We start from the raw sequence: 24,346 nt of genomic DNA, 5'->3' as shown, positions 1-24,346 counted from the left end.
GCGAAAGAGAAAATGAAAAGATACGCAGACATCAGGCGACACGTCCTATCGTCACACCTAAAAGAAGGGGACACAGTGTTAGTGCGTCAACTACAACAGAGGAAATCGGACAGCATGTTCCTTAAAGACCCGCTAACAGTAACAAAAGTGAAGGGCCCAATGATCACGGTGGAGTCAGAACACCAGAGGATAACACGGAACAGTTCACACTTCAAAGGACAGAAGGAGAAGAATGAGGAAAACCAAGATAAGGAAACAGCAGAACGAGAAGGGTCGGAGCACAACAGAAAGGAAACGCACAATGGTGAGGGACCAGCAGAAGAGCAACAGATGGAGGCCGGCCCAAGAAGAGCATACAGAAGGCCAAATGTAATGATGAGAGGCACAGCGACATGTGCCCTGGCAGACTTGCATCTTATCTCTATCTACACATCTCTGTGTTTCAAATTTTTCGTCATTTCTTTGTGACAAAAGGGGGAGATGTAGTGACCTGGGGAAGGGCACTAGGACCCTGCAGTGGACAGTGGGGATACAAAAGGAGCCGGATACCACAGCCGGTCAGGGGTGTGGGGATGGGCATTGCAGAGGGAAGAGGAAGAGGGACAGACATGTGCGTGAGCAGCTAAGAAGGAATCAAAAAAGATATCATAGATCCTTACCTGTCTAGCGTGTGCTTTGTGGGGGCCGAGGACGCAACACTCCCCTTTGATAGTAGGACATTTTTTGTTTCCTGAGGGTCACCTGAGCATTATGGATGAGCCCTTGGAATAGCTTTGGAAATCCTTTTAATCAACAGGATCTGCTTAAAAGGCCTGGCTCTTCAACATTGTGCGTGTACCTCCAGACAGAAGTTTAAACCCTTTAAAAACTGGACTTATCCACACCTGATGAGAGGAAAAAACCGTGGAGAAAGGAACATGAAGAAAAGACGATAAAGAACAGAGGGGACATGCGGAACATTGGAACATTTCTCCTAGCACAGCCGCCTCCAGTAATAAGGTATATAAACACCTACAGGGGAGGGGGCAGTGGGGGAAAACACTGATGCAACCCACTACACCCGGATCTGCTGTGCACTTTGTGCAGGCTCAATATCGCACACGTGTAATTGACACATCCCAACCAATTTGTTTTTAAGAAGTTACAAAGTTTCAACCCAGGCAAATATTATGCAATTGTAAACTCATCTAAACCCAGGTAATCAGGTTTCCAGTAAATCTTGTATTTTTTTTCGTTTATGGTATGATTTTTGCATAATTTGTGGTTTCAGGAGACTTGTTGGATTTGAAAATATTTTGTGAGCACTGTGAAACTGGATGTGTGCAGCAGCCACCACTCACCACGAGACATTAGAATTTGTATGGAAAATACATGGAGCAATAGCTTGTCTGATTATTGTATGCTAGGGTGTATGTCGTCATGTAGACAACCACCTAAGCATATTTCTTGCTTTACATATACTTTGTATGAAAAGGATGCGTTATTACATGTGCAAAAAGGAACCATTTTGCTTACTTGGTACCTGTTTGTAGCTTGTAGTGCTATAGCTTCAATATACTTTGCAAGCTCCTGCCCCCTAGTGCTGGCTGTGTACATTGCAAGCTGTTTTTATTTGGTTTTGAGATGACTTCCTATCCCTCCCAGCAAACCATGAAACCCAGAATGCACAGGGCAAAGATGTCCATCTCACATTGTGTTCTTCTCTCCAACAGGGAATCTCGAAAGTAAGTGGAGGGAAATAAAGCTTCTAATTTGAAGAAAAATAACTTGTAATGTCTGCGCCCAACTCTAGGTTGAGGGAGTGCCCTAAGCACATGATTTACAGCTACACATGCTACAAACACTTTGCTGTTCCACTCACCCCAGCCTGTATCTGTGTAGACTAGATTTTACTATGTCTTTACTTCCCTTTTATGAGATATATATGTATATATACCTTATAACAAATACCAACCCAGTATGCAACTAGGACCTCGGTCGATATATTAGTGAAGCACTGGCCCCGTAGGACTCTTTTATGTGGAGACCATTAGGCACATATCTAGTGTATGTGCAATAATTTAAATCCTTTTTTCAATGTAATGAATACTTGGGGCAGGTCTTCTTAATAAAGAGTTAATTATAGAATTGTATATTGCACAACCCCGAATGCACGTGATCCAGCGCAAGACTGGGAAAATGGGGAACAACATATACCGATATCCTTCCCGTGTCGCAGACCCGTCGTCACGCACACTCATTCATACACACATTCATTGGTGGGGCCCATAACACCAACTCACACACGTCACTATTCACGAGTCTACACACACAGGAGGGATGAATAATTCAAGCGCTGGACATGTGGGGGAAACACCTTATACGTTATAGGGAGAGAAAAGTTATTTTACAAAATATACCTTAACATCCGTCGCCTAGAGATCCCTAATCCTAAACATCAAGGCACTCCACCCACTTGGATTGGTTGATGGTCACTTAGAACCAGCTAAAACACATTTGAGACTCAGAATCCTTATTTCCCTTAATGAAAAATCACAAACTCATATTTCTTGTTAATCAATATTTGTTTATCTAAATTTTCATAATGATCTATTTTATCATTTGTTTCGTCAAAGTTTAGAAATTCTAGATCAATTCAAGTAAATCGCAGAACATCATATTTACCTAATCTGGCTATTTGGGATCCTCTAATTCATTGGCTCTGCATAACCGAGTCTGTCACAAATTGTCCAAATAAAGCAGGCCAAAGCTCAAAGTCCTCTGCTCAGCACGTTACAGTCCCCAATTTTATCGAAGGACCAGAAATCGTGCAAGCATCTATCATAGCCCGTGGATTTGGAAAACGTTTGCAGTCATCAAACGGTCGGGCAGCATCTGGACCATCAGGAAAGGCGTCACGGACTTCACATAACCCTCTCTATTCTTTTACCCTTTTTATAATAAAATCAGGCTAAAGAAAATAAATTTTTAGGCTTAGAACAGTCATGATTGGCTGGTTGGGATCGTCCGATTCTTATTCCCAGATTCTCAGTACAGTTCGAGGGGTGAGGTCACTCCGCGCCTCACAAGACAGTGGCCACTTCTGCATGCGATGTCAGTGGCCATATTGGATTTAGGCCCAGATTTCAACTTAAGCTAAACAAACACAAAATAATAATTAATACATAGAAATGGTGATTCTAATGTTAACCCCTTACTAATCCCTCTATGTGCTTGCATTTATCTAGCATATAGCGACATTCAAAGCCATTATATTCACCTTTTTCGGTCCTCCTCGATGGTGCAACACCACAAAGCAACATATATCATGCAGTATTCTATTACCACATATACTACTCATTAATAAGCGTACAGATCTTAGTTATAAGAGTTATTCAGCCATGCAAATATCAAATCCCATGTGTAGTTTAAGTTTTAATAATGTTGATTACTATACATGCAACACTCGTTTAATAATATTATAGTTAATAGATTATATAATTAGTATTTTCATGCAAGAATAGAGGAGGTATACAACATTTTGCACTACCTGCTCCATCACACACGGCAGCAGGGTCTGCAAGCGCTTCCAGCCCTCATAGCAAGCCATTAATGCCTTAGCTGATAACCTGGTTGGTTAAATAAGTGGATCTTGAAATGAGTGACCGGCACGTATGCTGGATTGGTAACACACACTTGGAATAGTGCGCTGCATTAAACACATACATGTAAACCTGGGATACACATCAAGTTCAATGGGTGGTGATTTCAATAGTATGATGGTTTGTCCTTATGAGATCCTACAAATAACCTTTGGGTTGAAATCTAGACATTAAGACCCCTCAGTCCACATGTTGGAGTATATTCAGAGAAGAATCGTGATTTGCAACAGGCTTCAGTTGATTGTTCCTTAGGGCCAGGGATTCTCCAATATGAGCTGTGGTTTTACTTTGTACATAGTCTCTTTCTGCACCTCGCTCATGAGCTGCGCTGTCTGCACTATTGTCACCTTATATAAAACATGTTATTGCTATGCACTTACTTGATGATGTGAAATGAAATACAATTAATTGACTCTTTATTAAGAAGGCCGTTTCTAGTATTCATTATATTGATCAAAAGGATTGAAATGATTGAGGATACCGTTGATATGCACAGAATGGTCTTCGCATAAGAGTCGACGGGACCAGTGCTTCCTTAATAAGTAGTCCCTTTTTTGAGATTCCCTTTAGGAACGTGGAAATGATTCTTTCATTGATAGAATCTACAGGTCTGCAGCATCAGTTCATGGCAGAAGGAAAGCTCAACAAGCTGAGCACAGCTGCTCCTACCAATGTGACCTGCTGGCCATGGGGTTGAATCCCAGAAAGGTCAACTCAACCTTTTAAATCTTTTTGAGGGCAATCAATTGACTTCTAATAACTAAAGTAATAGCAGCATTTTGGGGTTTTTATACATTTTAAAACCCCCAAACCCCTGCATTAAGTGCTACATAAAACACATTTCGAAAAATATAACATCTGAGTGATCCATTAAATCCTCATGTGTGGAATGGAAGGTTCTATTGTGAAAACAGCAATATCAGAACACTTGTGCTTTGTCACCACCAAAGCTTCAGTTAACTTGTCAGGAGAGGAGCTCATGCCTCACACACACACACACATTTTCCATGTGTCCAACGCCCTAATACTCATTTGCTTAACGTTTGGGAAATACTTATCTTCCATGACAAAACAATGGAAGTCAACAGTTAGATGAACTGACAGAATCCTATAATATTATTGTCTTCAAGTTTGAGAATAAAATGAAAAACTCTGAACAGCAGGGGCTCCTTTGGAGTGGAGGAGCATCACCCCACTTAACTGCCCCCGAAAAGCTCCAGAGATGAAAAATAAAACGGTGATGAAGTTAATTCATTACCATTTTGTTTCTTCGTGAACCCATCCTGACTCAGGAAGGGGCATGGTCTGCAGAGTGGCAGCAGTGGTGGGCTGCCAGTGCACTAGATTATAGTGCGCATGTCACTTTGGCCAGCCTGATATGCTCATTATAAACCCCTCATCCCAGGTGTCTTAGACAGCTGGGTTGTCAGCCAGCAGATGCCTTTACTGTCCTCTGGAGTGCCGAGATACTCCGCTCCCTCCAATCATGGTGCTTCTCTCCTACTGAGCAGTGCCAGGATTGGTTAAGTAGGTTAGCTGGGGCCCTGGTGTGACATCAGAAAAGAAGAGGACCGGAGCGAGGAGGACGTGTCTGTGCAAGCAGGTAAGTGTTTTTATTTATGTCTTGTTTATTTATGTTTTGCATTTATTTTATGCCTTCACCCATTTGTCTGCCCCTCCACCCATTTGCCCGCCTCACCAATCAGCGTACTTGCCAGCCGCCACTGCAGGACAATCAATCTCAATCAGTAGTGTCCATGTCTGTGTTAGCCATTGGTTCCTACTTTCTATGTTTGAACATTTGCTGGGGTGTTCCTACACTGAAGCTTGCTCAGAATGGCTTACCCTAAATACCGATGCCTCTCTGCGTGGATCTTGCCCAGTGTTACTTTGGCTGTTGGTGGCTTAGAGAGGGATGGAGAATACAGCATCAGAGGCACTTCAAGTCTTGGAAAATAAGGTCAATGCTGTAACAAAAACATTCCGATGGGAATATTAGAACGCATAAGCTATCATCCAAAGTATTACGATAGAAATAGTGCACCATTAAAGTACCAAATGAAATGTTCCGCTGTGCCAATATAGCGTTCAATGGTATGAACCCAGAGTTACAGCGCACTGAAGCGAACATCTAGGGAAATGTCTTAAATGTACTTCACTATGATTGAATATGCACTTTCCAGCATCACACAAACATGCGTCTTAGAACCATTCCGATAAAGTTATCTGCAAGATACCATACCTTCACGCAGACAACACTGCATCATTGCTAGATACCTGACTAGCGATGCCAGTCTAGAAAACAATCTGCTCAGGCCGAGCAATGAACAACCAACCAATCATCTCAAAGAAACATGGCAACATCTTTTTCCACACCCATCAATACACATAACATAATATAGAAATGCTCATCTGGCTCAAACTCAATTTACTTTCACAACAACCATCACAAACCAATAGTAAATTAGACATATTCCTGCAAAACAAACAGAACCAATCGATAGAAATGCCAGCACCCTACGGAAAGGCTACCCAAATCAAGAAAGCGAACCCCTGAGGAAGGACTCTTTACAGTCCGAAATGCAGTGGGTATTATAAGATCTTGCAACCAAGGATGTTTTATGTTTTTGGCGTGCCCGGAAAAAGGCCTGGATGGGCATATCCGTTGGCATGAGAAGTTGTTAAAACATAAGCAAATCACGTGTGAAAAGAAAAATGAAAATAAAATGGAACTAAGCAAAAAACTTTGGATTACATGGAATAATTATTGACAAAAGTTATGAAGCGATTGATACAAAATGTGTGATAATCACGACACCGCTGTGCACCTGAATTGGAGTGCAGTATCGCTATATTTTTGATGTTGTAACTGTTGACGTGAAAAGGGGCAGTTCACGTATTCCAGGGAGCACACACATAATTTAGAGTTTGAAAAACCTTGTCAAAAAGAAGTATAACTGTCAAAAACAGGAGTGCACGGCAATCTTCGATAGTGAAAATTGGACCTGATAAGAGCCAGGATAAAAATTTCAAATATCCACAGACATTTGTACTGGGTGACAACATTTGTATTGCATATATCTACTGACAAACTGGTAAATAATAGGTAAAACATGGCATTTCTGATATACAGCAACTTGTCATGAAAGCAATGATTACAATACACAGACATCGATTGGAGGGTGATCATTCCTAGTTCATTCTACACCTCACTATATTGCAGAAGCGATATGTCCTTGTTGTGAGAAGGTGGCCTGGTATATGCTGTCCACTAATTAAAGTGGGCACCCTGTACCAGTCCACACGATCCTTATGATGTATGAGGTCAAAGATAACCTTTAGAAAGCTATCCTAGTGGTAGATGTGGAGAGCAACCTTCAGGCTTAATCTTGGAGGAATGCAAAGCAGCTTGTTTTACCAGAAATCACCTCCTAAATGACTAAATGAAAAGAGAACCACACAGTGGTTATATAAAAATATGTATTTATCAATATAACACTCCCTGCTACTCTATATACGAGACTAGGGCACAAAGTGCATAATACTGAATCAATAGAACATTCGTAAATAGCACAATACACAGCAGGCTCCAGGGGGAGACCGAACCATATACTAAAAAAATGGTATAACAATAACGACTTGACTAGACACAGTGCCTAGAGCACATAGAATCGCTGGGACCCCAAGGAACCACCCAGAGGAGTGACACAGGGAGCCCATGGAGGACGGGTGCAGTGAGGAAACACGGACGCGTGCTCTGTACAACTCTATGGGAAAGTTGCGGTTGTAAAATTACAAGTTGAGAAAACTTCTAAGAGGACTTCGAGCAAACCCTTTGGAACATAGGGTGTTCTAATGCCAACCCACCAGTGAGTACCAAAGTACCCGTGTTACCTGTCCCAGAGGTGCCGGGTGCATAGGGGTCAAGTGGTGTCGGAACTCTTCGTCGTTTTCAATGGGGAGTTGCAAAGAAGTACTGCTGCCAGGAGGGCGAAGAGTGCCCAGTGGAATCCAAGCCTGGATTCGAGGTGAGAAGAACCTGAAAGCAGAGGGGACAGAGTCTGGGTCACTTCAGATGACCAGGGGCTCAGTAGTCGAATGCCCACCGATGTCGAGTGCTTCAGGAGTGAAGAAGGATTGCTTGACTGTGCAGCCACGGGGACCAGGAGATGTGGAGGACAGCCAGAATCCGGGGGTGAGCTGTCCCATGAAGAATGTCGAGTGCTGAGGGGTTGATGTCTGGCTGGAGCACCATTAAGCCTTGGCAAATGCAACCCATGTGGTCAGAGGAAACAGGTTACGTGTGGACCAGCAATGTCCAGGGGACTCCCCAAGCAACGGAGAGTAAGGGCAGGTCTTGAGCAACCAGGTAAGCCCAAGAACAATCAAGGTGACCCTCGTCAGGACCCACAGGCCAACTGACCAGGGATGGCGAGGAGACCTCAAGCAAGTTTGGAAAGTACCAGCCCACAGGACACTCAAGGAGTGGAGGCCGGAAATCTTCAATGCAAATACTACTTGGTGCTGGGACTACAAAAAGTCCAATGCACAAGCTTGGGAATTGTCACTAAGCATATGCAACTGCAAATGTATGCAGTGCACAGGGCTTCGTGTTGCATGCCCCCCACGAGGGATACTGGTCTCAGAATTGCTGAGAGGGCAGACCAACCTCAGGGACCTTCGGGAACCTACCTCCTGTGTTGCTGAATTCTTCAAAGTCTTCAGGAGCATAGGGGGAAGCAAACTGATCAGATGCGTTTAGGTGCCTGCTTTTGCAGGGAGATTTTTCAGTCGTCCAGCATCGTGCAGGCAGTTGAAGTACTTGGTTTCTTCTTAGCAGAATCTTGTCCAGGTAAAATTTGAAGACCTGTAGCCAGGTAACCCACTTTATACCTATGGGAAGGGGTTGGAAAGATTCTGTGGACCCTCCTAGGGGAGGGGCAGGGCGGAGGGGTGGCTACACCAATGTCCTTTGTCCAGTTTTGCACCAGAGCAGGATCCAATGGCTACCAGAACTGGTTTGAGCTGGACTATGCACAGGGACACCAAATGTGCCCCCAGTGCAGACTTTCTGGCACTCTCAGAGTGCACCCACCCAGCCCCAATACACTAAACCCTGACTGGGAGGTGGTCACACCTCCCTGTGACAGGATGCCTATTGTCATGCCTTCCTCTGCTCGAGCTTGGCTCAGCAGCGGGAGAGCAGAATCGTGTCTTTGGCTGGCAGCGTCCATTTTGTGCTGCCCAGGTCGAGAAAGCTGATACCTTGGTAGATCGGTGACCCACATATGTCCCTTTGGAAGGGTGGAATCATACCTCCACACCAGTTACTGGTGTGGAGGTATGATTCCAAGGTGTTTGACACCAAACATGACAAGTTTCTAAGCAGCCGTTTTAAAGTTAGCATTTACCGCAAGGTTATATTGCACTGAAACATATATGTCTGGCTGCATCACAGACAACCCCGGAGAATGGTTTCCGAAGGCTGTAGAGGGGCTCTGTTCGTGCAGGGGCACCCTTTCACGTAAAACCCAGCACCCTGCCTTCAGGATTGTTAAGGCCTGCCATAGAGGTGACTGATAGGTATTTAAGTGTAGTGATTTAGATAGATATAGTGAACCTATATCTTAAGTAAGTGGTGCAAGCACCAGCTTACACAGTCTGCTGTAGCAGGCTTGTCGTGTCAATTTGAATGGCCTCTCAGGGGTGGCACAATACATGCTTCAGACCATGGGAGGCCTCTGGGGTACCCATGCCCTAGGTACATGGGGTACCATATACTAGGGACTGATAAGGGTACCCCAGTATCCAATCTGGAGTGTACCTAATGTACGTGCATAGTAATTTAAGGGAGAAAGCAGATAGACTGGGGTACTGGATAGCAGGATCCCAGTCAGACTAGGCCAAAAACCAGCAAAACACAAGGAAAAAAGTGGTGGTAACCATGCAGTCAGATCCTACCTTCCTACACTTCTGCATTCCAATATGTCATAATGTTGTGCCAGATTGTTACAGAGTAGAGATTAGTGAGGCAATGGAAAGCTTTTCGTTTGGGGATGGAATGTTCCCTGGAACTGAAAGGTGACTGATTCTTCTTCAGCCCCTCCATCCCTTTAGAGGCGCTGACCTATCTGAAAATAAAGATGATTGATAGATTGACCTCATAACCATAAAATATCAACGTAGAATGAATTGAGCTGCACAGCATGAGTCAATATCCGCATGCCAACATTTGGTAACTGAAAAGATGGATATTTGGAAATAAAATCGTGGGTGATTTAGTCTCCTCATTAACTTGTATGGAAGTGGCAATGTTTTATGCGGAGCAAACTTGCTTAAACAAAATCATGGTTCTCCCACCTGATTCGAGAGAATCGGTCTATATGTAAGTCTCACCTGTGACACCAATGAAGCATGAATGCAAATAGTGTCACTTTCAAGCAAAACCCAGGAGAACATGTACCACTGTGCTTCGTGATGGTATTGTTCATTGCAGGTGTAGCATCATAAAAACATGGCGAACTCTTCCAGACACTGACCTAATACTGCATGTGTAAAGTCAGGATCTGTAGAAATCGCGCAAGTTCCTGCCATTCAGCATTAGCTTTCCTGTGTAAACTTAAAGTCATCACTCAAAAGACATGTGAAGCTGTTTACCACAAAATCTTACAAGCGTATTCGTATCCGGCATACATTCCTCCAGCCAAAACATGTATTGATCGCTGTTAGGGGAACCCAGATTATATTTTTAGTGCCTCTGCAGTAGACCTGTATATTTTCTCCTGTGTCTTTGTGATCAGGTCCCTCGCTTCAAGTGGCCCTGTGAAATTACGTCATGGGATTCAACAGCTATAATCTCCTGATGCAGACCTGCCTTCGCTTAGCTTTAGCAACAACTGCTGCAATTTCTTGTTCTCTATCTTGGTTGGGAGGTTTGGCTGCCTTGTATCTCAACTCTAGGTTACATTAGCTGGAACCAGAATGTTTTATATATATTTTTTTTAAATGCATATCTGTTAGAAATGGGGGTCTCTAGTTGGCAATGGCTGGCCACTGTCCAAGTAGGGACCCTTCTTCCTAAGTCAGAGTAAGCAGCCTACACCCTTTGACAACCCCTGCTCAACCGTGTGGTAACGTAGCACGAGCAGCTAGGCTTATCTCAGAGGCAGTGTGTGTAGCATTTATGACCATACACAGTAATATAATGAGGAACACTACAAATGAACACCACTCAAGTAGTTATGAAAAATAGGTATTTTTATATAGACTTAATCACAAGACCAATAACAGTAAAAATCCACAATACTATAAAAATATAATTACTTTAGAAATGCTGCAAGGAAAAATAGTTCAGGATGCACAATATGATGTTTAGTTCAAGGCAGGGGTCTCTGCGACCCTTTTACTCACAAAGTATCTGGTTCCTGGAGCAAAGCAACAAAAATGTCGCTAAGGAGTTGTTGCGATAGATTTCCTCACGCTAGCCAGCGATGCGTTGAATCCTTACCGCAAGGGAGGATGATGCGCTGGGTTGCGGGCAGGACAAAGCGACAAACTTCTTCACGCTGATCCGGTGATGCGATAAAATCCTTGCCGCGAAGGGAGGATGATGCACCGGGCCTGTTGCGTGTGCGATCTTGCTGCGATGACAAAGATGGCGCTCCACGAGGGAGCGACGATCCGGATGCGATGCGGGGAAAATGGCGAATGCTCTTTGTCCGCGCTGTGATGATCCTGTTGCGATAATTTCCAGCTAGCGGGCGTTTTCAGGCCCGCAGACAGGTGCTGCGACGATCTTCGGGGTTAGCGAGCGCTCGGCGACAGCGGAGCGGCGATTTTTCTCACGCTCACCAGCTGCAGCGGCTCGCTAACGGAGGTTAGCGACGATTTTCAGTGCTCTTTTCTCAACAGTAGAAATAGAGGTCCTGGAACACACAGGAGCCTCACCCGCAGATAGTAATCCTCGCTGGGAGGAAACAGGAGGCTGATGGTGGAGTCTGATGTGCCTGAGACTCCAGCAGGAGGCTAGCTCTCTCCTAGCCCTTGGGTAGTTGCTGTAGCAAAAGAAATAAAAGTCCAATCAAAGTTCCTTTCCTCTTCTTGAAGTCCAGTAGTAACAGCTGCAGGCCAGTCCCAGAAACAGCACACAAGGCACAAGGACAGTCCTTCTCTTGCAGATTCCTGTAGCCACACGGATAGAGGTTCTTCTTGTTATCCAGGAGCAATACAAATTGTAGGGGTTTGTGCACAAATATTTATACCCCCAAAGTCTTTGTTCTTAGGGGTCCCAAGTCTCTGAACCCAGCCAGAACCAGTTCTGCCCAGCCCTGGAGCACTTTGTTGATCAGGCTGCATCCTTCCTTTCAGAAAGAGGGGGTCTGCCTCAGACGCACAGTGGGAGGTGGAGCCAGCATTCACCTTGCCAGGCACAGTCCTATTCAAGTGCAGGAGCTACCCCTCCCCTCACACCAAGGCAGGTCGCTCTATTCAACCCAGGTCTGACTCAGCCTGCCCTGTCCCTCCAAAACCAGACAGCCAATACACATCATAGCAGAGCAAACTGGAAGGCTTAGGCAAGAAAGTACCTATACTCTAAAAGTGGTAGTTTCAAACACAGAATATAAAAATAACCTTTACTAAAAGATGTATTTTAATATTCTGAGCTCAGGCATACTAGATTCGTTTTTCTACCATGTTCTGTGGGTCAGTTAGGACTATAGAATGTAATAGCCCAGACCTCCCATTCTGGCCTATGGAGAACAGGTAGCCTTACAGTAGTGAAAACGAAATGGGGTGTAATTCACTACTAGGACATGCTACATACGTCAGGGCATGTCCTACCTCACACATACAATGCGCCCTATCATAAGGAGGACTTACAGGATGCCAAGGGAAGGTTTAGGGGCTGGGAAGTGGGTGCACTTCACAGCCAAGATGGCACTTCTGGACTGCACGCAGACACTGCAGTGGCAGGTCTGAGACACACTTTACAAGCTGCTTCTGTGGGTGGCACAATCCCGTGCTGCAGGCCCACCAGCAGCATTCGGTTTACCAGCCCTGGGCACACACAGGCCACGCTACTAGGGACTAACAGGTAAACCAAATAAGCCAATCATGGATGTACCAATTCATATGTCATCTTTACAAAGGGAGCATTCGCGCTGTGGCACTGAATGGCAGTGGCACAGCGCCCAGAGCATCTATAACCAGCAAAAACAGAGGAGACACAGCGAAAAAATGGAAGGGAGACTCACGCCAATGGTGCCAGGTCTAACAATATCCATCCTTAGCAGGCTAGGTTATCTCCTACGTTGCTTTCATTATCGCCATCGATTGGAGGGTGATCATTCTTAGTTCATTCTACACCTCACTATATTGCAGAAGCGATTTGTCCTTGTGCATTCTCGGGTTAATATTTCATAATGTTGTGCCAGGTAGTTATAGAGTAGAGATTAGTGAGGCAATGGAAAGCTTTTTGTTTGGGGGTGGAATGTTCCCTGGAACTGAAAGGTGACTGATTCTTCTTCAGCCGCTCCATGCCTTTAGAAGCGCTGACCTATCTGGAGTGCTACCAGTTTTTCTACAGCTGGTCCACCCCTTGTGCTTGAGTTTTACCATGACTTGTGCTATAGAATCAGCTCAGCGGAAAGCACATTGCCACGCGGATCTACTCACTAATTCAAGACGTGCAAGCACATCTCAGTACGGTTAGCGTGCATTGTAGATTGAAAGTGAGACTCGTTGTGATGCATGTGTGCCTTATGTTGCACGCCATGTGGCATGAATTTTGGTGGCCATGTTTCATCACATTAGTTGACTGCTTCAGGACCCATGCATGAGTCCTCAGCAGACCGGGGAGCTGGAGCAGATGTGTGATCGGGTAGGTGGAAGATGGCGCCGTTGTACTTCTATCCGCAACCCTGTCTTAATGGCTCCACTGTCTAAGGAACGCCCATTCTATTTTCATAGCTCCCCTATTTCCCACTCTTTTGGGAGTGGGGGTAGCAACATGCTGCAGAAGGGGCAAGACAACTTGAGGATGTGTCTTACTGTGCCAGTGCTGTCGAGCGATAAGTGGCTGAGCTGCTGAGTCAGAGGTCCAATCATCGAGGTGGGCTGGATGGAGTGGTGTGGTCCATTGTGGGTGCCCCAACTGCCCAGTGCAAGTCAAAAGGGACAGGAGTGCAAAAGAATGAGATGGTGTGAAAGGAGCCTGGTAGCTGTGCAAGCGGGGGATGAGTTAGAGAGAAGGCCACATGATGAATCTGCAGGGTGGGAATGGGACACATAGCGTAGGTTCATTAGGTATGACTGGTGATGCATTCAAGAAGGATTGTGAACCTAAATGGAGAAAAATAAGAGATTCAGTTTTCAAGTTTATTATTCAATCATCCATCCTCATTGAGTAAGGGAACAGGGAGAGACAGAGAGAGAATGGGAAAGAGAGTGAAATGCGACAGCTCAATTTGGTACACAATGACCAAAGGCAGTGCTTAATTTGAGCTAGTGCTTGCAGGTGGGGGTCCACTGGCACCAGTTTTTGGGAATAGCCACTTATTGTTCCACAACAAACATTGATCCAGAACAAGAGAGAGAAAAACACAAATTGGCAAATTAAGGAGCAAAAGGATTAAGGAAAAACAGAGACAAAGGGAAACAAGCATTGGCATAGCCAATAGGTCTCGCCTTTGGGACCCTATAAGTGTTTAGCCATGCAACACTTGATGTTGTTGCACCAAGGATATTGTGCTGGACACTAAACACTTATAAGGTCCCAAAGGCGAGACCTATTGGCTATGCCAATGCTTGTTTATACATCCCTTACGTACTAATGGAAGAATTAACACCAGCTGGATTTCTGTGCCACTGTATATAAACAAAATATATAACTTTGCCCTCTTAGATAAGTATGATGTTAATATTGTTCCTACTGAAATAATTAACCTGATCATACGTAAATGCCCATTTCTACTAAGACTAACTTAGTAAGATTGATCTGAATCTATGCTATTTTAATTCTGAGAGAGAAAGGCAAAGGGAGAGGGCTTACACACTTTCATGAAAGTGACAATGTAAGCTTACATAGTTGAGAAAGTATCTAGTAGCCACTTTACCACATATCAACCCTCATACCTGCATGCAGAATGTACCTCATTCCAGATCTACTGAGGATAGCAGCAATAAACTTGTACAGAAAGAACATCTGGGTATTCAGGCAGCCAACATATGTACTAATTGGAGTTTCCTTGACAAACCCAGAGAAACCTCACATGAAGAACTGTGCCAAAGTTCTAGCATAAATTGTGAAGGGCAAAGGCCAATGACTCTTAAACCTGAGCCAACAACGTCAGCATCGGTATTGGCACCCCGCTATAGAGATATTGACTTTGGCCTCAGCTAAGATCCGTGTTCATGTTTGAAAGCTGTTGTCAAAAAGCAATGCCAGCATGTGATTCTTTCCTAGGCAGTATCACCCATTAACTGCTACACCACTCCATCTTTCTTTGTCTTATCACTCAATTTTGACATTCATCATTTCAAGAGTACCCATTATACAATTTGACTCCAGATAGGAAAAGTTCTCTGTGTGATAAGCCAACACTGCAGGGAACTCTGTATCTGTTGTGCTAAATTAAGAGGGCATATCACCAGCATAGTGGGCAAAATCCATCAAAGTACTGAACAGCATGTTTCAAAGCATGGGTTCCTGTACAATGAAAAATGGTGACACTGTGAATTGCACAAAAAGACAAGCTACATGTTAAATTCTTTCACTCAATAATAGGCTAAAAAGGCCCTCCTCAATGTCTGTTTCAGTTCATTGGTGTCACAGCTGTTTCAAGGATTAATTGCATTTACAACAAATGTTAGGAAGGTAGATAAGACAATTTGATGGAGGTAGGTTGGAGTAACCTTTACTCTTGAAAAAGTTTAAGCCCTTACAAAGGAGACCCACAACTCATCGACAAAGCAACAACTGTCGCCAATGTAATACTGTCAGCCGAACCCATCAAAACACTCTATTTCCAAAGTCCAACAAACCCAGTCCAATCCCGCCACATAACCCTCCATTCGTCTTTACAGAAGCAAATTCCAAAATTACAGTGAGCTTGTGTGCTACAGATTTCATAAATAAATCCTACTCAAAAATTATATATTATAACACAGAAATATTACAAATATGGTGAAGGGATAGATACTTGATCATGAATTCCTTAAAATGCCCAGGATTCTTCTAAATCATGTGATCCATCTCCTATCCAAAGTCAATAGTCTGGTATAATTCTTAATCTCCTTTTCAATATTACAACTCCCTATCAAGTTATTTTTCACTACTTCTAGCACAATTAAAATGTTGCTTTTGCTCTATATATCATCCACACTCTTTTTCCTTCTTTGCTTTGGAAGGAAGTTTTGCTCTTACCCTTCATGCAACAATCTGCAATCACTTAGTCAATCACGTTCCTTCTCTAGGATTGTTATATTTTAAAGTGCTCTGTATTTGCCTTGAACAAGCTTCCTGACATCAGACGCTTCACCTTTTAACAGAGTTATATAGAAACTTCATGTCATTATAATGTTGACAAGAGTCATAACCAGAAATGTATTGTCTCTGAAAATCAAAACCAAAGCTTAGAAATTAAATGTAAAAGGGAATATGTGGATGAGCCGAAAAACCAAACAAACCAACAAGAAGTGCAGTAGCAGAAAATCAGTGAATTAACCGTGTCAACCAATGACCTGAGAAGTCCACCATCTTCACACGTGATCATAATGTGTACCATATTGAGAAAAAAATGTATTACTTATTACTCTTGTGCATACAAAGTTATAGTAGAGTGTTCAAGGAAAGAATTTCGAATAGTAATGATCATGGAAGTGATAATCTCAAAAATTGTGTTAGGTTTGTCAGAATGAGTACTTCAATAATTCAGGCTAAAAGAAAAACAATGACACAAGTGAAAACAAAAACAAACATGAGATACTCCCACATCTCAAACCAAATTAATTACAAGTGTTCCTAAACAACATAAATTGTAATAGTAACACGAATGTGTACTCATAACAAAATAGCTCCCATCGCGCATCCTCTGTCCGTTGCTTGTGAGTTGTCACGTTCAATTAAGAGCAGCGATCGCACCTAAATAAAAAGGTGTTGCCACACTCAAATTGGAGCAGTGATCACACCTTAACAGAGTTATATCAAAACTTCATGTAATTATAATGTTGACAAGGGGTAGAGCAATTTCTATGCCCCTGCAATGCGCACAACCCATTAACCACATAATGTGCATCGCCTCCTATTCCAGACCGGACATGTCAGATCTAGAAAGGAAAAGCTAAACAATATGCCGCCTCTCGAGCGGCATATTTCTGAATGTAAGCGGATCCAGCCATTAGTGTATAGCGCAACGTAGGTTATGATGAAATTGAAATCCGCTATGCAGAATTCAGTAGGAACCAAGTCATGTTATCTGGGACTCAAATAAGCACAAACAAATTGTCATACGCACCCACAAAGAGCGTCACAATTACGTCACGCACAAGGCTAAGTAAAGCACAACTTACACCCGGCAACTCCAGGCTCACATGAGACCGACAAAAGGTGCCCAGTCTCACCACAGAACCCATCAAAGTAATGGTACATGCATGCAAACAAATAAAAATAAAGTGTTCCGCCGATCTTGTAACTGCACATACTCGTGTTCAGCCATTGTAAACGCATATAGGGTCAGTATAGAACAGTATGGTCAACCGGAGGATTGGTCCTTTTTCGGTTTAAATACCACAAGACCACACCCTTCTAGAAAAGACTAGACAACTGCGTGTGGTGTCCGTGCATGCACATATAAACAAGGGAGCCAATGATAGCTATGAATAATAAACATCATAGAGAAAGGAGGAACCGTCTTCAAAAGGAGAAAGAAGAAAATATGTACCACAGCCACCATTTTAAAGGGGATCATTCAGGATCAGCATACATAGAAAAAAATACATGAACAATTATATTACTATGTATAGGCAATGCAGTATCGTACATGTAATGTAAATCAATCAGAAGACATAATTTTCAAGTGTTTGCAAACCAAATCCACAACCTGTATTAATGGACTTTTCGGTTTACAAACGTATATAAAAATAAATGTTAACTACCCGAGTTTCAACCGATGCCAGTGAGTGCCTGCTGACTGAGATAGCGGGAGACGGGGTGCAAAGGTGGGGATGAGCGACCTTAATGTCTGTAAGAAAGAAACAGGAAGGATAATCATCGCAAACAGAGAAACGAGAGAAGCAGATGAAGACCGAGATATAAACATCGACAGGGGCAAGAGAGGCGCCCGCTTTCCAGGCGAAGGCAAACACAAACACATGGACATACCACGACAGCGAGACACAAACACACACGCAGATAGCACCCACGAGAGAAACAAGCATTGAAAGCGTGCATCATCGCAATCACGATCGCTCTGAAAGCGAAAGTGATTGCGATGACACACGAGTTTTCAAAGTGCTGCTGAAGGCTAGTGGTTCGCGCGTGCACGGTCGCGTGAACGCAAGCGCTAGGCCAGCCAGCAGCACTTTGAAAACTAAAATACAAAATGTCTCTCCGAGCCAGCGCATGCGCTGGGTTCAGCGAGACCTAAAAGGCAGGGATGAAAAAGAACATACACGATTGAGATAAAGTGGCAGGGTGTGTCCGGTGATGGGTGAAAAAACATAAGGTGGAATCAAGACTGCACAGCCTTGGTATTCCGCACCCCGACCTTCAGTAGCGCCATCTGCGGGCCTCTGAACAAAACTTTGGGCCCCCTCCATGACTCTTTTACAAATTAAGCACTGACCAGAAGAGTGTCCACAGAAGCAAGAATTCACTGGGAATGACTGGAAAGAGCGCGTCTCCAATCTTGACAAACCAAGGAAAGGTGAGCGGACCAGATGCACACCACTGACAGATTGCACAAAGTAAGACATACAGTTAAAATGTATCAAAAGCCTCTTGACATCCTCTAGACAATAACAGAGCTGTAGGCGAGACTGAAAAATTAAACATAGTATTGAACAAAGCACGGTACTGCATGAAATAGTGGAAAACAGCCCCCTAGATTCCCCTGGGCACTTTGCTCAGTACAGTTCCTCAAATCATGGTCTGACCGACTTATTGCACTCATGCAAAAATCATGACCACATCATTCCAAATAACTACAGAGGACTTTTGCAGGTATCTGCATAAGTCGAACCTCATGGAGGCAAATCAGAAACAGTAAAACAGCCAATGGAAAGTAACAATTGTTGCTCATTTTTGATGGTGAAGTCAAGACAGAGCATGTCTTACCAGTGATGTATTTGTCATTAAGGTCAGAGCACAGCTTATTTACGGATTGTCAAACCTCTGAGGTCTGGTGAATTGCTGTTGCTTGTTATATTATGTTATGTTTGTGTTTTTTGTGCAACCCATGCTCGCTAATTACATGACCTCTGATTACCTTGGTGCACAGCCTGTCTGTGGTTGAGGGTTTGCCCACGTGGTGGAGGGGCTCCCTGGACAATTCACTGGCCAAGCAGAGGGGATCCCTTACCTGGTAGGAAGACACCGGGGAAGGAAGGTAGGGTGAGAGGGCTGTCTGTGCAATTATACGGTTTGGGGTGAGGTTGTGCGGGGATCCATTGAACCTGAAAAAGAGATATTCACACTCTAATAACATATTTTTTTTAAATCACAAGTGTATTCATGTACATTGATAGCATATATATATATATTTGAAGCATAGACTCATATATAGATTCACATTCAGTGTATTGTCTTCTCATGGTCAGATCTGGAATAATAAGTAAACATTCAGATGTCCACTCAGGTTGGCGGTAATGGGATGCTGCTATGGAGGTGAACATAAACCCACAATACCCCCCATCTCTGCACAATTTCAAAATTCCTTTTATACCAAATCTTTATTTGATTATTTTTTAGGTTTGGTAATCCCTTCATCCTCTGGGTGAAGCGGACGATTGCATGTGACTCAATACAGGATATGAAGAAGCAGAAATAGTAACACAAGTAAGGAACTTGTGTATCTGTGCAATGTGAATCTATTACAGATTCATATGAGTGGCATATATTACCAACTACTATCTGCTTCAGAAAGGCAGTTCTTGCCCCCTTTGCCTCTTCTTTGGATTTTGAGTCGAAACAATAATGTATTGTGAAAGTATGCATCGAGCTCCTTCAGGCTGGTTTAACAAAAGTCTTGTTTTAAGAGTTTGTCCTTTCATCAAGCCCATCTGTCTGTTTCTAAAGTGTATCTTACTTGCTTACTTTGTTCCAAATTGTGCTATTTATCTAATTGTTTTGGCACAAAGTCATGTGGCAACTATTTGAGTAAACCAAATAATAAACACATTTTTTCCTAGAAAAGCCAAAACTCTGCCTCTAGTCCCCTCTCGATGACTTTTACTGATAAGTGATGTAACGGCTTGAAACATTCTACTGTCCACCTTACTAATCCTGACCTTATGATGGTTCTGCTGGGCTCTGCCTGGCCAAACACAACAAGACATGGTTCAGATTTCATAGCATCTAAGTTGTTCAGACTTTGCTCTGCTGGAATTGTAGATTCATAATGAAAACTGGTACTTCGGGTACTTTATTTGGACAGAATATTGAAATAATCTGTGGTAAAGGCTTTGGATGTGGTCTTAAAACCACTTCCCAACTATGAAATATTGCAAAGGTCTCCCTTAACGCTTGAAGTTCCATTCGCCCTCCTTAATGTTGTGAATCTCACCAGCAGAGCACACCCTGATCACGGAATATCTTCTGCTGGTTTGTTTCTGAGCGTCAGCTAAGGCCTATCTTACCATATGTATAGATCACACCAGGTGGTAAAAAGCGCAAGACCACAAGTGCGAAAGACTGCAGCTGCGATCAGTGCAGGACCGGCCGATGTCTCGTCCTCCTGTAGGTCTTCAGATATTCAATGGGTTTGTTTCGTTAATCGTCAAGGGGCATCTCAGGCTGCATGGTATGCTCTATTTAATGATAAACCGTAACATTGATACATGCCTAATTTATCCTGGTTGAGGAAAATGATCGAAAATGGAGAATCTAATTTAGGAAGGTATCAGCATTAAGGACGGACAGTCTACACCCAACAGAAAGAGAACGTGACTGGCTCAGTTGTGGAGAGATCAAACATGAATCACTTGTCCTCAAAATGCCACTTATTTGACAACAGGTCTCACTTTACCACGCAGTGATTTTACAATATAACTCATTTGACCCAATAATATCATTTGAATACAGAATGTCTCTCACCATTTTGTAAAATTGCATTCTAACTCCTGCTGGGTTTGTTTTCCGTAACTCAGGGCACCATTCTGTCTGCTGCTGGGTGGCAGAAAAAGGGATTTCTACAGACAGATCCCAGAAAATGTAGGATCGGAAGCACCAATAGAACACACAAATGGGCACATGCAGCAAGTTGTGGTGGTTAGGGCACCCACCCATTCTGCAAGGCCGTCGTGGGGTCATACGTCAAGTTCATGCTACCCTGGAGAAGAAACAGGGAAAGTTAGAGGTGAGGTACAAAAGGCTGCCAAGGGGCACAGAGGAGCTGTGCTGTTGAAGGTGCACTACAATGACTAACAAAGAACACTTCTTTTTTGACCTCACAATGACCCATTGGGCCTGTCAATGGACAAGGTGAGGTATAAAGGAGGGTACCAGAGCCCCAAAGTGTGCTTGAGTTTGAATGTGCTAAGTCCCTTGGGGTTCCCTAATAATTCTTTGGGAGGGTTTTCATAATGTCCCCTTCCCTGCATATCTTCGTATGTCTACATCAGGCAAGTATGCTTTCCCTGTTGAAAAGGGCGTGTGTGTGTTTAAGTGATAGTGGAAATCGCTCTCTAACTGCTTGCATGTATGATTAGGAATAGGTGTGTTCTGAGCAACTTCAGGGTTTTGGAGTTTTTACATGATGTGCATCAGAATGGATATTGACAGATGTTGCTTCTTTTTCTGGAATCTTGTACAATGGATGCCAACTTCTTCTGTCAATCAGCAAACAGAAACTAACTACATATGGCCTTCTTCGCAATCTGCACTACTTGAGTGAGGACTACTCTACTAGTAAGATGGGCTGAAGCACCATACAATGGCAGGAAGTCACACTTTGCTCTCAATGGCTTTCACATGAAGAACACTTAGCAGATATGCTCTGGGCATACTTTATGAGGCCCGCATAAAGTTGTGCCAACCAAATCACAGTTCGTGGACTAGCCACGGCACATTAGAGCATTTCCATTTCACATTTCTTTGGCCTGCAGTAAGAGGCCATGGCGGCTTGTCAGGTATAAGCACGGCTTTACATGGGATGAAATAACAGGGGGAGGGGTTCTCTCAAATGGGCGTGGCTGACGTAGTGTGGCTTAAAATCACATAAACTGAAAATCTGTGCTTAGTATAGTGTGCCACTGCTGCTACTGTCACTGCATCCAGACAAATAATACAACAAGTAACATTACACCTTCAATAAGCCAGGACTATTGGCTTTGTTAAGGGTTATCTCCATAAGATAAACAGGCAACAACTATGGCTTGGTTGTATAGAATACTGAAAATTCTTCAGTTCTGAAATGATGAGGCTGAAAGAATTATAACGAGTCTCTTTGAAGTTACATCAAAGGCTGTGAAGGCTGACACTGCTCCAGAGTTAAGATTTATGTTTTTTTCACCGAGGGAGAGGGCAAAAATGGAAAGGCTGATAGGGACGCGTCTCAGCACCTGCTATTTAGAACTGCCGAACTGCTGGTGCTGAGCACTGGCAGGACCCAGCCCACTTAAAGCCCTGGCCATAAGTGCACTCTAGAAATATCCTTTAATCAATCAATCTTTAACCAAGGCTTCTGCTTGGATTTATTGTGGTTCTTTTAATACAAAACACTGTATTTGAATTCATGCTGTTTTTTTACAGAGCGTGTGCTGTACATTATGTGTGGTGTGCAGTCTTGTGGGCTCATTGGTGTGTTTTTGTGGCCTATGATTTGTTGATTCAATTCAAGTGCCTGATGAGAAGACCAGTTTTGCTAGCTGGAGAGTGTGAATTCAAGGAAGGTTTGCTTCAAGTACAACTGGGCCCACTGATGTGAGCTCAGGCTTTCAGACACTGTATCTCTATGGAAAAGGGCCCTTGGTGTAGGGGTGCTAGAGACAGACACATAACCTATGGTCTCTAAGTCAGTGAATGAGGGATAGATGAGGTGCTCCCCTGTCCAGGTGGAATCCTGTCTCAGTGCAAGGGTCTGATTGTCCCTCACACTTCAGCTCTGCTCCTCTGTTGTCTAATGCATGCAAGTGATGCCGCCGCGCTAGGACACACTGTGAGACCTTGTGGTCACCCTGGCTCTGCTACCGACTTTTAGTGCGAACATAGACATATCAACAGAGGTTTAGAACTCGAAGAGTTTAGATGCAGTTGAAGATAATCTCTCCCTTCTTGACATGTTTCTTTTGCCTTCTCCTGCATAGCTCTTCTTCCGCCTCATGATCTCTACTTCCCCTTTCACGTTTTCCTTTTCCATCTCAAGACCGGCCCAGTAACCACAAACCCACCTCATTATAGATGTCAATTTTCTATTACACTAATAGTGACTAATAAAACACTATTCACTATTAGTGTAACAAAAAATGGAATGTAATTAGCTGGAGTGTGTTATTCCCTGGCAGTTGAGATAAGTAAAAATAAATGCCTTGAAATGCATATTGGGTGAGAGCTTGCAAGTGAGTAAGAGAGTGTGTGTAAGTGTGGATATGTGTAAGCATGTGTGTGTGCGTGTTAAGCGAATTGAAGGTCAAAGGGCGTGTGATGTCACTTCCGCTACCCCTGACATTTTGGTGAATTGACGTTCATGCTTCCCTCATCTCTCTTCCTCTTTACCAGACCCTCAGATGGACTTACTGTCTCGCCATCCCTTGACCACGCTCACCCGTTCTGGAGGTATTTGCCCTGATTTTGATGTTTTTTCTGGCCCCCATCAACAAACTTGCACAGCAAGTGATCCAGGGGCGCTGCAAGAGGTCAAACAGAATGTGTTACTAATGAATGACACGCGAAACAGCTGTGGAAGGGAGAAGCGACCGATGGAATAAGGGTGGCGGTCGCGTAGGATAGCGAAGGGAATGGAATGGAACAGTGGAATAAAGACAAGTGGGAGAGGAAAAAGACACCTCTGGTGTGGAGGAAGAAGAGATAGGTTACCGCTCGAAGAAAGGAGGAGCAGCATAGGGTGGTCTGGCCATAGGAAGGATGCAGTAGACGCCCATGCTTTACCTGGTATGACTAGAGGGGTCTTGATATATTTTCCATTAAAATGCGCAATTATAGCTTCACATTTCTCTGTCGATTCCATTCTACAGAAGAAGAGTTCGAAAAACAGCATCACTGACATGGTGCACCCTTCACCAGCTGTTTTGAATGTGGCTTCTCACCAATAAGCCACACCCAATTGTCTAAGAATACTACCAACGCTTTAGCCTCTGAATTCTTGGTAAAATCTCTCTTTTTCTTTACACAGCAAGAAGGGCTGGGGCAGTCTCCTTCTCTCACTTCTCTCACTGCACCCCTCACAGGTGCTGCCCCCCTTCACAAATCTCTGCGGACACCAAATGGCCCCTCGCCAAACATAACAAGCAGAGACGTCTCTGCTGTCTCT

At 43.6% G+C, this 24,346-nt stretch overlaps 1 pseudogene; it reads right to left on the bottom strand.

The window, feature by feature from the left end:
* Positions 1–803: 803 nt before the first annotated feature.
* Positions 804–24,082, bottom strand: LOC146833107 (RNA-binding motif, single-stranded-interacting protein 2-like; annotated as a pseudogene).
* Positions 24,083–24,346: the final 264 nt, after the last annotated feature.

The sequence above is a fragment of the Triturus cristatus genome, chromosome 4_2 (genome assembly GCF_964204655.1).
Source record: "Triturus cristatus chromosome 4_2, aTriCri1.1, whole genome shotgun sequence".
Lineage (NCBI taxonomy): Eukaryota > Metazoa > Chordata > Amphibia > Caudata > Salamandridae > Triturus > Triturus cristatus.
This window is presented reverse-complemented; position numbering and strand designations above follow the sequence as displayed.